Source organism: Pseudorca crassidens, chromosome 14, assembly GCF_039906515.1.
Source record: "Pseudorca crassidens isolate mPseCra1 chromosome 14, mPseCra1.hap1, whole genome shotgun sequence".
In the NCBI taxonomy this organism is placed as follows: domain Eukaryota; kingdom Metazoa; phylum Chordata; class Mammalia; order Artiodactyla; family Delphinidae; genus Pseudorca; species Pseudorca crassidens.
The window spans coordinates 1,974,313-1,992,838 of record NC_090309.1 but is presented as its reverse complement, the minus strand read 5'-3'; positions in this window follow the sequence as shown (position 1 = coordinate 1,992,838).

The window sequence follows — 18,526 nt, the reverse complement described above, 5'->3', positions numbered from 1 at the left end:
GTGGCACCTTCTGGTGTGGTCGGCGCATCCTGGGTCCCAGGGGTGCCACTGGGCAAACCGCAAAAAGATCTGCTGAAATCCCAGCTCCACGGCTCGGTGTTTGCATAACCTCCAGGGGTTTAGTTAATGCCTTTGCAGTTCCACACCCTCATCCGTGGAACCGGATAACAGCCGGCCTCTTAAAACTGTTGTGAAGGTGACTTGAGATAATCAAGTGAAAAACGTATTCTCCTGGTACATGTGCTGTAGGCTGAAGCCCCTTCTGAGGGGAAAACGGTTGTTTTTTAAACCTCTCAACAGTTATATGAGTGTGATGCCATTTAAGGGAGGGGACACAGGGGACAAGCTGATTCATTTAAGGCGGAGTCCAGGCGTGCAGAGTTTCACTCAGTCAATCTGAGTCTCCGAATCAGAGCTGGCTGCAGGCTCTCCACCTCTGCAAAGTGACAGCCCATCACCCCCAGAAGTCTGTTCCGTGGGCGTGAAAGGCTGGCCGGCCTTGGAGTTGCGATCGTTCTGTGGCTTTCTGTTATTTCCCGGAGCTGATCTCATTGCTCACTGTCAGCAAGTGGACGCCCAGAGATGGAAGCCCCCTCACTTGGGAAACTGCCTGAGCAGAAGCTGTGTGTTTCATCTTCTCTGGAGGTGCCACTTCCCGACTGTCAGTTTCAGTCTCCAGATCTGCTGCAGGAACGCCAGCTCCACTGATAGCGGCCTTATTGAATTTGTTTCCACGCCTACATCAGGGAAAATGGAAGAGTTTACTTGTGTAAATTGTACCTAAAGCGGGCTTCCTGGTGGTTGCTGCGTCAGCTGTCATTTACCGCGAATCTTGATGGTTCACGTTGACACTGGACCGAGTGATGCCTCTGGAAGCCGTGCTTTTATGCTTCACGTCACTCACGCCTTCTCTTAGGCTTGTCTTCCCGCTGTTTGGAAGGAAGGGAAACACACGCACGCACACACACGCACACACAAAGATTTGAGGTCTCAACATGCTTTTGGGGGAGGGCTGGGGTGAAGTTGAATGTAAACAAGGCTGGTTGAAATGGAAAATCTCTGGGCATAATTAAAGTCAATGAAACTCGAGCCTATTCTCAATGTGTTTCTTTTATTTTTGGAAACTTTAATTTCTTAAAAAAAAAAAGGCTGGAAATATGGAGGAAATAAACAGTAGATTTAGAGTGAAATGTTAAATAACCGTATTTTGAGATGTGAGGCCTAGTGCATGTTGGCACATACACATTGAAGTTTTCTGTCCTGCAGAGACGGAGTAATTTCACCTCACAAAGGGCTGCCGTGTTGTAAAAACCATACAACTTGCAAAATACCGAGCTCTTTTTTCTTCCCTCTTTCCTCCCTTTTTAAAATTTTTTTTATTTTTGTGGTACGCGGGCCTCTCACTGTTGTGGCCTCTCCCGTTGCGGAGCACATCCAGATGCCCAGGGCCAGCAAGCTGGCCAGCTGGCAGGGACGGCTATGGGATGGCTTGTTCTAGGACATGAGGGCAGAGCGTCGGCCGGCGGCCAGGTCACGTGGGCCTTGCAGTCACTGTAAGGACATCGGCTTTATCTCTAGGAGCAACAGGGCGGAGACCCACTGGTGGGGAGAGCAGAGGAAGGACGCTAACTTACTCATGTTTTAGTAGGTTGTCTCTGCTGTCAGGTGGAGCACAGGTTGTTGGAGGGTAAGGCTGAGGCCAGTAAGGACGCCGCGACAGGCACCGAGACCGGAAGGGAAAGCGGCCTGCACCGGGTAGAATCGGAAGAGGTGGCAGGAGTGAGAGAAGGAAAGGGGCCAAGTATAAGCGCAGGGCTTTGAAGCCTAGCTCTTCCCTGGGGCACAGGCAGAGATGCCAAAATGCCGGTTAGCAGCTGGGGGTCATGGGTCTGAAAAACTGGAGCTCGGCTTCGTCTCATCTGAACGTTCCCTGGACAGTGTGGTTTGGATGTGCTGGCTGCCTTCCGGAAGGTTCTCCACGTGCGTGACCCATCACCTCCGCTCCTCATTCTTTCGCCCACTCACTCCCTCAACACTGACTGACCTTCCTGGCCGTGACCTTCAGGATCCTGGCAGGGCCATCAGGACAGTGGATTATTCAAGGAGCTGAAAGGAACAAAGGTGTCCAGCGTGTGGGGGGAGGGCCCTGAGTCTTCTGCTCCCCAGCCCTGCTCTGTCCCCCAGCCCTAGGGGGAGGCACATTCCCCAGGAGCTTTGGCATCTGGACCGAAAGCTGGTTTCAGAGGAAAACAAATACCGTATGCTAACACATATGTATGGAATCTAAAAAAAAAAAAAAATCGTTCTGTAGAACCTAGGGGCAGGACAGGAATAAAGACGCAGACGTAGAGAATGGACTTGAGGACACGGGGAGGGGGAAGGGTAAGCTGGGACAAAGTGAGAGAGTGGCATGGACATATATACACTACCAAACGTAAAACAGATAGCTAGTGGGAAGCAGCTGCACAGCACAGGGAGATCAGCTCGGTGCTTTGTGACCACCTAGAGGGGTGGGATAGGGAGGGTGGGAGGGAGACGCAAGAGGGAGGGGATATATGTATATGTATAGCTGATTCACTTTGTTATACAGCAGAAACTAACACAACATTGTAAAGCAACTATACTCCAATAAAGATGTTAAAAAAAAAAAGAAAAGAAAGCTGGTTTCAGGTGCCAGGGCTGGGTGTGGTGGTGACGGCACTGCTGTAAGTGTGATAGCCTTGACTCTGGTCACAGAGCCCTAGCCTCTCCATCAGGAGCCCAACTCCTACGAGGGTACCAGGACCCCGTCGCGAACTTGGCCAGCAAAGTCTCAGCCAGGGCTCACTTACCTTGTGCAATCACCATGCCATCTTTAGGTGCCATCATCCTAATTAGAAAATGAGCGGAATTGTAGATGTCTCGTTAAACACTGACACTTGATGCTGGCCTCGCTTGGTTACTGCTCATATTCACTTTATTTGTTAAAAAAGAGTGCTCCAGCCAATACACCCTATGAGAATCAACTGAAATATTGGCTAATATGGCTTAAAATGAGTCCTCATTTTTTTCTATTCATGTACCTGTGGCCAATGCGCTGACTTACAGGGTGTCTGGAGCCAACTTCTCTGCACAATACGCACAAGTCCGGGACTTAGAGGAACGAGGGCTCAGCCTTTTCCCCCTAATTGACAGAAGTTTTATTTCCTAGTGTGAAACGAAGGGACCTTTGCTTTGTGATAACTCAGAGAAAATGAAGGACACGGTTCACTGGAACCCTGTAGCGATGGCAACTGGAGAGGCTTGTTCTTACTGATGTGACTCCCCCCTCGTGGCCGTCTCACACAGGTCCACATCCACGGTCACAGCAAACGGGATTTAAAGAGACACTTTTGGTACCTTCTGGGTATCAAACGTGCTTATTAGTACTGAATAAAAGGAAACCCATCTTGCCTTTCCAAGGCTTTATCTAATGGGAAAGCAAAAAATACTTGGAGAAGAAGACATTTCCCAAATCAGCCTAGCAGGGACATCAGGACTTTGGAATCCAGAATGTCTGGTTAAGACCCCTGGCAGCCCCAGCTTGGAGTACAGTCGATTTACAATGTTGCGTTAGTTTCAGGTGTACAGCAAAGTGAATCAGTTATACATACACATATACTGTTTTTTAGATTCTTTTCCCATATAGGTCTTTACAGAGTATTGAGTTCCCTGAGCTCTACAGTAGGTCCTTATTAGTTATCTGTTTTATATATGGTAGTGTGTATATGTCAATCCCCATCTCCCAATTTATCTTAGTGAAGTGAGTCAGACAGAGAAAGACAAATACCATATGATATCATTTATATGGGGAATCTAAAACATGATACAAATGAACTTATCTACAAAACAGCCACAGCGTCTTCACCTGTGGCGTGAGGCAGTCACAATGGGTGTGGGAGCTCTTCTCCACTCCTCCCTGGGCCCTTTTCCGCCCTCTCTGCCTTCTAGGCCCATGTAGCCCTGGACCCCTGCCCTCTGGCTTTGATTGGATCCAGCCCATGGGAGGTCATCTCAGGACTGGAGGCAGGGGGGTGGTCCTCACCCTCCTTCCCTGCCTCCTGGGGCATCGTGAGTTCTTCCACTGGGGACAGAGCCTCCAAGTCCTGGTGACACCATGCCCTCCCTGAGCCTTTCAGATCTGGTCCCTGAGTGCCACATCCACTCTTTTTTGTCCCCTTAATCTCAACGACACCTTTGTAAATTGTTCCTCGTGACATCTCTTTGACCACGCCCGAGTGCACCTTCTGTTTCCCGCCAGCGCCATGAACTGATGCACCGGCTTGTGGGATCAGGCAAATGAAGCCATGTACCTGGTTGCAGAAGAGCCCTGCACTTAGCAGGAACTTAATAAGCGTAAGTTCCTTTCCCATAATATAAAGTAGCAAGTACAACAAAGAGACAGGACCACTTCTGAAATATTCATATTTCAGGCTAAGATCTTTGTGTTAGTCTTTTGTTGTTGTATAAAACATCATCCCAGGGTTAAGGGGTGAAAGTATTTCCCTACGATGTCACTCAAAAGTGTTCCAAAAAACAATCAAAGAGTTCACTAAATTAAAACACAAACAAAACATTTTTTCCCACCACTAACATTGCTTTGGCACGTCTAGGGGTGGCTTTGGTGTTGTAGTGAAAAGAACACTGAACATAACGTTTGGACACCTGTTCTCCAGTCTTTCTTGAGATTTACTTACTAGGACTTCCTGAAATGACCTCAAGGTCCTTTTACAGCTCTAAAAATGTTACAAATTGGATACAATTTTATTAAGTTACCATAAATTCAGTGTGGTGTGGTGTATCTCAGGGTGGTGGGCTTCTTCTTGGAGCTGGTAGGATTCAACTGGTGTGAGCTGGAAATGCTGAGGATAGAGCAGTGTAGACAGAGCTGGAGGGAAAGACCTTATCAGAGTTTGGTATCAGAATTATGTTGACTTCACAGAACAAGGTGGAAACCTTTCCCTCTTTTCTGTTGTCTAGAAAAGTTTATGTATGATTTGTGTACTATTTTCATTAAGTATTTAATATAACTTATTAGTGATTTAAGCCATTAAAACTTGGAGATTATTTTGTGGGAACATTAAAAATACGGATTCATTTTCTTTAATAGGTATTAAATAATTCATATTTTCTAATTCTTCTTGTGTCACTTTTGATATATTTAATTTTTCTAGGAATTTGATAAGTTTAAGTGTTAAAATTTATTGGCATAAAAGAGTTCACTGAATCCCCTTATGACTGGCCTCTCCCGTTGCAGAGCACAGGCTCCGGACGCTCAGGCTCAGCAGCCATGGCTCACGGGCCCAGCCGCTCTGCGGCTTTTTCATTATCTTAGCTTTTTCTTTTAGACCTAAAGAATAATTGCAAGAAAAGTACAAGTAATTCTCATATATTCTTTACGTAGATTCCTCAGGTATGTACATTTCACCACATTACTTTACTGTTTTCTCTGTCTCTCCCTCCCTCCCATTGTGCATGCACACACACGCGTGCACACACACGTGCACACAAGCACACCCCTCATTTTTTTCTGAATTGTTTGCGAGTTCGCTCATTGTTGACATGTTACCCATTTATCTCTTAATATCTCCATGTGTCCTTAAAACAAAGACATCGTCTTATATAACAGCAGTGCAATTACTAAACTTCGGGAAGGTAACATTGGTACAATCCTATTATCTACTCTATGGTGTTCCTTCAGCAGAGGGAAGATCTGGACCACACGTTCCCCAGGGTCGTGGGGTCTCTGTGACCCTGGTGAGTTCTGCAGTGCTCCTGCACTGTTCACGTCATTTACCATCTTGAAGAAAAGAGGTCAGCTCTCTCGAAGAACATTTTCAGTTTAGATTTGTTGGCTGTTTCCTCAAAACTATGCATTTTAGGCAGAAATACCACAGAACGGAGGTTGTGTCCTTCACTGCACATCCCACCAGGGAACCAGGATGCCCACAGTTCCCCTTCTGGGGATGGTAACTTCAGTCACTTGACTGTGATCGTGTCTGTGAAATGTCTCCACTGTGAAGTTACTATTTTCCCCTTGGTAATTAATAAGAATCTTGGATGAGATACCTACGACTGTGTAGATATCTGGTTCCTCCTGAAAACCAGACAGAGCATTCTCTTATAAATAAAGAAGCTAGAAGACAGTGGAATAATCCTAAGTGCTGAAAGAAACAACTACCAACCTACAGTTCTTTACAGTGAAAGTCTACCTGAAGAATGAAAATCAAATAAAATCATTTGAAGACAAAACAAAACCTGAAAAGTCCTTGTATGGAGAAAAAAGTGGTCATTCACCTGAAGATGCTCATGAGAAGAAAACAGAGCCCACAGACACCCAGTTCTCATGCTCTGAACATCACGTTATCACCATCTCTCTGCAGCCGTTCTTTCTTATGCTGACCAGCCGACCAGCCTGACCTGGAACCCTTTCCCTCACCCTGATCCTTGGCGTATGTGTGTTGCGTAACTCCAGACTGATGTCTTGGGGTTTGATGCCTTGGAATCCTGACCTAATGGTCTGCTCACTCCATGTTTTCCATCCCTGGCTTGTCCTGGGCCTTCCTGTGGTAACTTCTTGCCCTGAGTCAGTAACCCAAAGCTGTTACGCTTAGATGCAACAATCTGAAATGTGATATACAGGTCTTAACAGCTAAGAATCCCAGAGTGCATTTTATCTCCAGACTCTGATAATGTATTAAGTGTCATTTGCAGAACTGTGGTCTTCAGACCTCGTTTCCAAAGAGCTGTCCCAATCTTTCTCCAATAGATGTGCTATTGCTGAAGGATCCAGATGGTTGCTGATTTAATTCAATTGCTAAGCAAGGGAGGAAAAAAGTCTGACCTACTCATATCTGAAACAAAGAAATCTCAATCTAGGAAGCAAGCTTAGCCTGCTTCAAATATTGCAAACGTTTTGATGGGTCGGATGGCATCAGTGCGACTTGAAATCACCTGAGAGGAGCGGTTTTGCAGGGCACACGGCTAACGGGGGGTGTTAGAGGCAGTAATTTCATACCCACTGACGCCACACATGGAGGAAACTCTTGTGCAAGGTGTGGGCCGTTGGCGACGTCTGCAGCAAGGAGGCCTGCGGGGCCCGTGTGAGTTTCCTTCTCCAGCTGACATAAGGACAGGGTCCACAGGCCGGTCCCATTCTAAAACGCGGATATCGCTTGTATGTGGAATCTAAATAAATGATACAATTGAACTTATTTACAAAACAGAAATAGACTCGCAGACACAGAAAATAAATTTATGGTTCCCAAAGGGGAAACGTGCAGGGGAAGGATAAATTGGGAGTTTGGGATGAACAGATGCACACCACTATATATAAAATAGATAACCAACAAGGACCTACTGCGTAGCACGGGGAACTATATTCAGTACCTTGTAATAACCTATAATGGAAAAGAATCTAAAAAAGAATATATATATATGCATAACTGAATCACTTTGCTGTACATCTGAAACTAACACATTATAAATCAACTATATTTCAATAGAAAAATTTTTAAAAAGAAAAAAATGCTGTGGTTTTCATGTTCTTATTATTCAATTAATAATACCAGTATCTCATTCATATCTTTAAACCAAATTTTTTCATAAATGTAGCAATTTCCTTTCTGAAGTGAGGAATAGCAACACAGCTACTTAGCAATAGCCTCGATCATTAAGATAACTTGCTCCCGGGCTTCCCTGGTGGCGCAGTGGTTGAGAGTCCGCCTGCCGATGCAGGGGACACGGGTTCGTGCCCCGGTCCGCGAAGATCCCACATGCCGCGGAGCGGCTGGGCCCGTGAGCCATGGCCGCTGAGCCTACGCGTCCGGAGCCTGTTGCTCCGCAACGGGAGAGGCCACAACGGTGAGAGGCCCGCGTACCGCAAAAAAGTAAAAAAATAACTTGCTCCCTCTTGCAAACACACCCATCAGTATTTTCAAGCCAGAGGAGTATGTGTTGGGAGGGGAAAAAACGACAATCCTTAAGCCAAAATGTAATAGCATGTCAGTTCATTATTTGGCACAAAAACTCATTCCACAGAATTCAGAGTGTGAGAGATACTGAAGAGGTCAAGTGAGAAATGACAGCATAAAATGCAGATTGATTTAGGTTTTCAAAATTGATTAGCAGTTTGGGGCCATGAGAGCAATTCACTCTACTTGTTGTAAAATTGATTAGCACTTCTCGAGGAAGGTATAGCAAATTGTCGCGCTAATCAAGGTAAATTAAATCCAGAAATGACTTTATTACTGCACCCTGTGTACCCTCAGCTCTGCTTCAGCAAAACTGGTTTGGAAAACAGTCTTCCATCAGAGCAGCAGATAAACTTTACTCTCCTCCATTCTTTCCTTTTGATTTCGGCATTTGGGGTAGAGGAGAAAAGCCATCCATGCTTTCCACCTTTGTGATGTCTCAGTATTTCTGAAAAAAAAAAAAAAAAGAAGCTATCATCTGAGATGGTGCAAGTATCTATTAAATTGCTTTCATTTGGTAAATAGTTTTAACTGTGGCCCTGCCTGGGGCAGCAGCATAATTTGTGGATTACAGTCTGGAATATTGAGGGTGTGTCTCTCCCTCAGACTGGAGTCTTGGGACGTCAAAAACCTCATGACTTTTTGCGATTGGCCTGGACACACTTCTGTGTAGAATGAGTGTGTTCCCTCCCCATGCATATACCTTGTCTTATGCTTTATTTTAATATTCTTTGGACATGTTGAACAATTAATGGAATATTAAAAGCAAAGATCCAATTTAAATCAATTCCATGCAACTAAGCAATTGTAACAGCATCAGGTCTAGTTCTGCCAACAATTCAGATCAAGTCATTAAAAAAACCAGCATGTTTAAGTTTGAGTGTATCTTGCTGCACTCCCAGTACTTTCAGACTGCGCAAGAAGGAATCCCTTGTGAGGTCTGAGGTTCCTCAGACTTAACTTCCCTTTCACTCCCGGGAGAATCTGGCTTCATTAGGATTGGGGTGGAGATCGGAAATCTGTACTATCAGTAAACTGCACTCATCTGACTGACTTGCCACCAACTTTGAGAACTTCTGACTTTGTCCAATGTCCACACTTAACAGATAAAAACGTAACGTCCAAAGAGATAATGTACAGTGCGTAGGGAAGATTGATGGCAGTGGATCATTATGAAAAACACTAGATGTAGAGAAAGTCATCTCTGAAGACTTCACGGAGAACGTGACATTTAAAGGCAGGCCTTGAAAGTTGAATCAGGTCTTTGGAGATAGCTGCAAATTTAAGGAAGAATTGTGGAGAGAGGTGGATCTGCAAAGCCCAGGGCACAGCTGGAGGAGGGCATGAAAGGGCTTGTCATCCTCAGTGGATGAAATTCATGGAATGAGGACTTCCAGGCAGACCCAAGAGCAGTTGCAGGATCTGTGCTCCAGAAGATATGGCCATTTGAAGAGGGTGATGTGGACTGAGTCCTACGAGGAGGAAATGGTGATGTTCCAAGAGAAGGAAGAGTGGATCTCAGCCTCTCCATCCACAGCTGCTTCTCCTGGGGCTTCTTCTGTGCACGTGAGTGAACCTCAAAGCAGTGAGAGATTTGCCGATGCCTCACTGGGAGACCCAGTGCCAGCCATGGGTCTGAGAGCCGTCAGCATCCCTGCAGAGGATTCAGTGTCTACTGCTTCTGTAATCATGCACCGTCCTACGACGATGCATGTTACACAAGTTACAAATAACTCCCCTGATACTCACACTGCTAGCCTGTTGCACCCTCTCCATGAAAGCAGACTCGAACTACAATCTAAAAGTTGTATCCCAGGTAACACCTTAACCACAGTCTCCTCGCTTGAAAAACATACAAATTGAGAAAAGTGCGTGCCTGCTAGTGCTAGTTTTGAGTTTGCATATCCTGTGTCCCCCGCAGAGAATATCCTTTCCCCTTTTCTCTGTTTGAAATCTCTCTTCGGACTCGCCCTTAACGACAAGCTCTAATGCCCACCCTGGGTCCCACCTGCCGGGATGGGTCCATGTGTGTGTGTCCCTGTTCTGTGGCGTCAGCCACGTCCGCCCTGGTATCACCTGTCCTCTCCTCTATGTCGGGAGCTGCCTGGGGCCAGAAGCCATTTCTGACCCCTGTTTGCCTTTCCCCACAACCAGACATGGTTGTCAACGGTCGACATTTGATAAAAAGTCAGTCCAACTCACTATCGAAGGCAGCATATTTTCAGGTCCTTGCTCTTGCAGCTTCTGCAGTAGAAAGTTAAAATGCACGTTTGGGGTTTTTTTCTACACCCACTCCGTGATCAGCGAGGTCTGCTGCCTGCCTGTGTGGCTCACGAGAGTGATTGGCAGATGTTCAGGAATTCTGTGGGCCTGGTGTTAAACACAGCCATTAATAAAAATGATATTGCGTCAACTTACGATTAAATGCATTTCATTAAAGACAAAGGTAATATGCTAAAATAGTATGTACTTCTTAATTATTTTTACATTTACTACTATCTCTGCTGTTGAGATTATTTACATGTAGTGCATAGGCCCAGTGGACATGCTACACGGTGCTGGACTCCTGGGTTTCTCGCCCCACCTGCACACGGTGATGCCAGGCTAGGTGCTTGCAATCTGCCAGGGTGGGAGCATTTGCCTCTTGGAAATCGGCAAAGCTCCAGACCAGGGGTCTTCCCACCCACAGCGAGGAGCATGCAACTGACTTATTGTGAAATCAATTCCCCCTTATCCAGATCAAGCACTCTCATTTTTTTTAACCTTTTCTAATTAACTAACATTACAGCGGAATTCTTCCCACACACAGCTTGATAACATTCAAAGCTTTAAAGTATAGAAAACTGCATTTTAGGACTACAGAGGAGATGAACACCATTATCTTCTTGAGCTGGTTTAGAAGCCAGCATAGCCCTCCTGCAACATTACAAGGTCATAATAATGAATTCAATTTTTATTATACGATCTGGAAAAGCAATCTCTGTCATTTGAACTCTCAGGTTCTCCAGAGTCGAGAAAGACAGGGGTCCTCCTTATAATTTTCCATCAGAATACAAAATGAATAAAATAGAAAACATGTTCCTGTCAGTTGAATCACCATGCCAAATACTTGTTAAGAGAAAAATGCTTAAATCCTGCATCTAGTGATTTAATATAGAACCAGGATGAAGCAATAAAAAAGCCTGTATGATACCTCATGGGATTACTTCTGCATCTGGTTTATTCTCCCTCCCATTTCCCTGCCACTCCCATATCTTCTTGGCTCTCTCCTTTTCAGAAAGCCTTTCTCTGAAGTTTTAGCAAAGCAATGATCCACCAGAAGATTACCAGTTGTAACTGACTTGAAATATTTGTGTGGGGTATTTGGGGGGGAAGTGATGTATGAATCACTTTGCGTGCAGTCAGTGCTGCCTTTGAATGTGAAGTTGGTGTCTTCAGCAAGAAAAACAAGGTGAGAACACAAATGAGGTCCTGTCTTCTTCCCGGAAGTTGAGAGAAATTGAAGATTTCATTTTCATTCATTTATTCTTTATTCCCTAATTCATTCCCATTTTTGCTCTATCTTCTTCTCTTCAACAATAACTCTTCCCTTCTCAAAATCTGCTTACTTAAGTGGGGTGTGGCCCAATTTGGGGTGACAATCTGGATGGGAATTTTATGAACATTGCTTACTGTAAATCAAAGGCATGGGGAGAAGTGTGATTTATACAACTGGCTTTTTTTATGAAGTGAAGATTAGGTCATTCTCTCAAAGATATGTCTGCTCAACCAGCCTGGAAATTTTTTTTTTTAAGTAATAATCAGCATTTTACTTTATTTAATTAATTAATTAATTTAACAACTTTATTGGAGTGGAAATTTTTTAAAATTTATTTGTCTTTTAACATCTCTATTGGAGTATATTTGCCTTACAATGGTGTGTTAGTTTCTGCTGTATCACAAAATGAATCAACTATACGTATACATATATCCCCATATCCCTTCCCTCTTGTGTCTCCCTCCCTCCCACCCTCCCTATCCCACTGTTCTAGGTGATCACAAAGCACTGAGCTGGCCTCCCTGTGCTGTGCGACTGCTTCCCACTAGCTCTCTATTTTACGTTTGGTAGTGTATATATGTCCATGCCACTCTCTCACTTTGTCACAGTTTACCCTTCCCCCTCCCTGTATCCTCAAGTCCGTTCTCTAGGTCTGTGTCTTTATTCCTGCCCTGCCCTGAGGTTCTTCAGAACCATTTTTAAAATTTTAGATCCCATATGTATGTGTTATCATACAGTATTTGTTTTTCTCTTTCTTACTTACTTCACTCTGTATGACAGACTCTAGGTCCACCCACCTCACTACAAATAACTCAATTTCGTTTCTTTTTATGGCTGGGTAATATTCCATTGTATATATGTGCCACATCTTCTTTATCCATTCATCTGTCAATGGACACAGGTTGCTTCCATGTCCTGGCTATTGTAAATAGAGCTGCAATGAATATTGTGGTACATGTCTCTTTTTGAATTATGCTTTTCTCAGGGTATATGCCCAGTAGTGGGATTGCTGGGTCATATGGTAGTTCTACTTTTAGTTTTTTAAAGAACCTCCATAATGTTCTCCATAGTGGCTGTATCAATTTACACTTCCACCAACAGAGCAAGAGTGTTCCCTTTTTTCCACACACTCGCCAGCATTTATAGTTTGTAGATTTTTTTGGTGATGGCCATTCTGATTGGTGTGAGGTGATACCTCATGGTAGTTTTGATTTGCATTTCTCTAATGGTTAGTGATGTTGAGCATCCTTTCATGTGTTTGCTGGCAGTCTGTATATCTTCTCTGGAGAAATGTCTACTAAGGTCTTCTGCCCATTTTTGGATTGGGTTGTTTGTTTTTCTGATATTGAGCTGCATGAGCTGCTTGTATATTTTGGAGATTAATCCTTTGTCAGTTGTTTCATTTGAAAATACTTTCTCCCATTCTGAGGGTTGTCTTATTGTCTTGTTTATGGTTTCCGTTGCTGTGCAAAAGCTTTTAAATTTCATTAGGTCCCATTTGTTGATTTTTGTTTTTATTTCCATTTCTCTAGGAGGTGGGTCAAAAAGGATCTTGCTGTGATTTATGTCAAAGAGTGCTCTGCTTATGTTTTCCTCTAAGAGTTTTATAGTGTCTGGCCCTACATTTAGGTCTTTAATCCATTTGGAGTTTATTTTTGTGTATGGTCTTAGGGAGTGTTCTAATTTCATTCTTTTACACGTAGCTGTCCAGTTTTCCCACCACCACTTATTGAAGAGGCTGTCTTTTCTCCATTGTATACTCTTGCCTCCTTTATCAAAGATAAGGTGACCATATGTGTGTGGGTTTATCTCTGGGCTTTCTATCCTGTTCCATTGATCTATATTTCTGTTTTTGTACCAGTACCATACTGTCTTGATTACTGTAGCTTTGTAGTATAGTCTGAAGTCAGGGAGCCTGATTCCTCCAGCTCCATTTTTCTTTCTCAAGATTGCTTTGGCTACTCGGGGTCTTTTGTGTTTCCATACAAATTGTGAAATTTTTTGTTCTAGTTCTGTGAAAAATGCCATTGGTAGTTTGATAGGGATTGCATTGAATCTGTAGATTACTTTGGGTAGTATAATCATTCTCACAATGTTGATTCTTCCAATCCAAGAACGTGGTTTATCTCTCCATCTGTTTGTAACATCTTTGATTTCTTTCATCAGTGTCATATAGTTTTCTGCATACAGGTCTTTTGTCTCCTTAGGTAGGTTTATTCCTAGGTATTTTATTCTTTTTGTTGCAAAGGTAAATAGGAGTGTTTCCTTAATTTCTCTTTCAGATTTTTCATCATTAGTTTATAGGAATGCAAGAGATTTCTGTGTATTGATTTTGTATCCTGCTACTTTTCCAAATTCATTGATTAGCTCTAGTAGTTTTCTGGTAGTATCTTTAGGATTCTCTAACAAGTTTCTGAGGGACACACTTTGCATTTGTCCATCCCGAAAGGTTATTTCTTGGGTTTTTAAGAAAGAGGGTTTGGTAGGTGTTGCAGAGGGAAGAGGATGGCGCTCACATAACCCGAGTGCCCTGGGAGGGTCTGATATCAAGAGAAGCTGGTGGGCAGCCACCTCCGGCCGACATCCCGATTCCAGGCCTCAGTCTGCCTTGAAAGGCCCAGGGTTAGTCTTGGCTCAGGGCAGGATTGATGCTCTGCTCCATGCTCTACTGGCTTGCGTCACTGAGCACACAAAGGCCGAGCGTTGTGACGGTGGGCACAGGGGTCCTGAGCAGAGGGGGGAGGGAGCGAGCCCACACACCTGCCCTTCCATGAACCTCCCACAGTGTTGGTGCTCAGGGCAGACAACAGACACACCGATACCAAGAGTGAGACAGTCCAGATGAAGCAGGCAAGCTGCAGTGCATCTCCCGGCACAAGGAAAACGGTTATGTTGGAAGCCATACAGCCGAGTACAGTCCTACGTCTGGGCTGGGGTACCGGGTCTCCCACGTGAACTTCAACAAAGCACATACTTGCCCGAAGCCTCGGTTTCAGCATCTGTGAAGTGTGAACAGAGGCGCTATTTCCTGCACCAGGAGCCTGATGAGAAGAAGTACCTGGCAATTCTTTGTCAAGAGCAAAGTCCTCTCAAATCACAGGGTGTTATCAATAGCTTGGAATCCACCTTCTAGAGACACATCACTGGGAAAAAAAGAGGTCACTGACTTTCCAGGGTCTGGAGAAAGGCTGCATTCCTGCCATGCTTTTTTCCAGGACACTGGGTAGGCTGCCCCTGGAAGTGACAATTCTAAAGACACAGGACCAACTGGAAAGTCTCAGGGAGCAGAGTAAGTTCAGTGCCTCCGAAGTAAGCTCCTGACCCTAGAGAACTCGTCTGCCATAAAATGAAGACGTGGCCATGTGTGTGAAGTGGGGACCCACAGCGGGTGCCTTCTGGGTCCATGCCGGAGCTGGACGGAGGAGAGGGTCTTGCAGGGCCAGTGGGAGTGAGCTGCCTCGTCTACAAGGTGGACAGGTGTGCCCACTGTGCTGTGCTCACGTGCGAGGGGCCCCAATTCTGTCCCACAGCAGGAGCGAGCCAGCCACCAGCCACCACGAGGAGCAGGGCTTGGAAGTCTCTCTCCCTGAGGCTGCATCCCAGCTGCTTTGCCCCAGATGGGATCCTGGGAAAGTGAGGGGAACCGCTTTCATTTTCATCTTGAGTGGATTTGTATTACCCCTTTCCCAGTTGGCTGTCAGGAGGAAAAAAAGAAGAAGAAAAACGCCATGTGCTGGAAAAGATAAGATGCACTCGCTCCCAGGTGCCAACTGCTTTTAGACAGGGAGCTATTTAGACGGAAAATTACCAGTGCAGCGAGGGGGTGTTGGAGGACCGAGCAGCCTCTGGTCTGAGTGTCTGGAGGCTGCAGAAGGGCAGTGCCAGGGATCAAGCACCCCAAGCAAGACCCCCAGGCAGCAGCGCCGGGGAGGCCCAGGGCAAAGCGTCTTCCACCCGGGCCTGTCCTTCTCGCTGGGACAGGCCCCCAGGGCGGCCTCTTAGCCCAGGACTCTCTGTGTCCTCATCACAGCCCAGGACTCTGGGAACACCGGCTGTCCGTGTTTCATTTTTGAACATCCCACCGCCTGCATTCTTGCTCCAAAGCTGAGCTTAATAAGGTGCTGACGGTTGTTCTGACCGACCTGACCTCAGCGACCACGGGAGGTGGCCATAGGAATTCAGCATAAGCACACTGGGGCTTCTCTGCCAGAACCTTGAAGACTAAGTGACTCTGCGAAACGCTGTGAACCTGGCCGACCGGCCCTGTGCTTGCGAACGGGAGTGCCCGGCCGGAGGGCGCGACGAGGGGACACCCGGTCACGGTGTCCCCAAAATACCAGCACTGGAGCGCTCACCCGCCCCGGGCCTGCCGTCTAAGCAAGAGGGGCGGAGACGGAGGGGCTTTGATCCAGCGCGTCCACTGAAAGAGACTGCACACACGCGCACGCACGCAGGCACACGTGCGCACACAAGCTTTGCACACTAACAAACTTGAGCACACACGCAAGCACACATGCAGCATGCATGCGGTGCACATGCACGCACACGTGTACACACAAATCACACACAGTTGCCCACGCTTACAGACTCGAGCACGTGCACACACACACATGCACACCCTTTAAACACAGTTTCCTAAAATGTCAATCATGACTCTGCTAATGAAGGAAGCGGGTGTAACAGCTGTGCAGCAGTTCCTGTGACATCCAGGTCAATTCACAGTTTCTATAACAACGATTTCGAATTCTTGCCTGTGTGTTCATTTTCTATATTTTTCACATGATAATTTCTTAGTTTCTTGTCAGTCTAAGCTGACCAACCTGCCTGCTTGCTGCAGGCTTTCTCTGTGAAGCCGCACTTTTGACATCTGTCCTTCAGAGACCTTCCAGCCAGAACAGAAAGCCTTGGCCGGACTCAAGGAGGACGTAGGGCGGGCACGGCTCTCACAGCCCCCTCTCTCCTCCGTTCTTCCTTTCTGATCTATTACCACCCAAATCACAGCCACGTCTCATTCCAGGTGAGCCGTGCAGAAATCAACCCTAATCGTACAAGGGCCATTGCATCCTTCACCTTTTATTGAAGAGTATTGTATGGAGACAGAATTGCACGTGTGATAAAGACATTTTCACAAATACAACGCACCTTCGTAAACCGCACCTGGATCAAGAAACAGAATATCACCAGCAGTTCCAGGACCCACTCTGGCCCCCTCCCAGCCACTGCTTCCTACCAAGGGGACCACGATGCTGACTCATAACAGCTGAGATTCGCTTCACCTGTTTCCGTTATTTTTATAAAGCACGTAGTCCACTGTGTCTGGCTTATCTCACTGACTGCTGTATCCATGATATTCATCTAGTTGTACTATTTCTGCACACGTGGCCCTACAGTATTCCATCATGTGAGGACACCAGCCACTCTTCATCCAAAGTACTTCTGATGGGTATTTAGATAAGTTCCGATTTCTGGTTATTACAAATAGTCACACTACAAGCTTCCTTGTACATGTCCTTTGATGACAGCATGTACACAGCTCTGGAGGGTATTAGCCTATAAGTGGGATTTGGGGGTCATGTGATAGGAAAGTTCTTGGCCTTAGTAGATACTGACAAATAGGTCCTACACAGATGCTGATTTACACTGATGCTGGAAATGTCTCAGAGTTTCATTTGCGCCCTTAACCACATCTAGTACTTTGTGTCTTCTTCATTTTACTGTTACCACGTTGTGCTTTTAATGCACATTTCACTGATAACTAATGAAATCGAGCATCTTTTCATAGGCTGAGTGGTGACTTGGGTAAACTCATTTGTGTTTTCTATTTCCTATTGATTTGTAGGAGCTCTTTGTGTATTCTGGGTGTGACTTCCTAGTCAAATACACGGGGCTTACGCTATCACTCTCTCTATAATGATATTTGGGGAATTCAAGTTGTTTATCTTAATGCGATCTAATTTATTATACTTTTTCTTTTATGATTAGCCTGTCTCATGATTTAGTGAAGTATTTTTTGTCTTTTCCGAGCTCATGAAGACGTTCTCCTATGATTTCTTCAAAAGGACGTATTTTTTCCTTCATATTTTTTATTTTATTTTATTTTATTTTTTTCTGGTACGCGGGCCTCTCACTGTCGTGGCCTCTCCCGCTGCGGAGCACAGGCCCTGGACGTGCAGGCCCAGCGGCCATGGTTCACGGGCCCAGCTGCTCTGCGGCATGTGGGATCCTCACGGACCGGGGCACAAACCCACGTCCCCTGCATCGGCAGGCGGACTCTCAACCACTGCACCACCAGGGAAGCCCTTTCCTTCATATTTGGATCTGTAATCCATCTGGAATTGATTTTTATAGTGTGAGGTAGGAGTCAAGACTATTAGACTTTTCATATAAATGTCCAGGGGAGATGCTAAGGCCCTCACGTGCATTCGCGGTATCTTCTTAATGGCTACAGTGACCCCAATTTGAGATGAGCACTTGGCTGGGACCCCAGAGTTAGCAAAGCAACAGAATGAGAATTAGCAGCCAGGCCAGGCTGACTTCAGAGCTCGTGCATCATCCTGTTCTGCTGTTTCCTGGCCTTTCCTCCTACACACATATGCCCACACACCCACACACACCCTCACACACACACACACACACAGATGCACACACAGAGACACACACCCACAGCAGAGTCTGTCCAGTGCCTTGGTACGGTAAGTTTTTAAATACTCATGTGGGATTTCTGTATCAAAGAACTAGGTTTTACTTTAGATTTAATCCTTTAATGTATAAGCAGGAGTTTGCCTCATTGTCTATCGATGAAACTATTATTTTAAATAATGATTTTCTAAAAACAGAGAGTGAACAAATAAGGAATGACAGATCTGCCCTATCATAGTTTATAGCTGAGAGTTTCCTGAGTTGTAAGAAAGCAGATTGTGTAATTTAAATAGCTGATCCTGTTTGCTTTACTGCAGGAGAATACGGGTAAAAGCGGAAGGGGATAATACTGTGGATG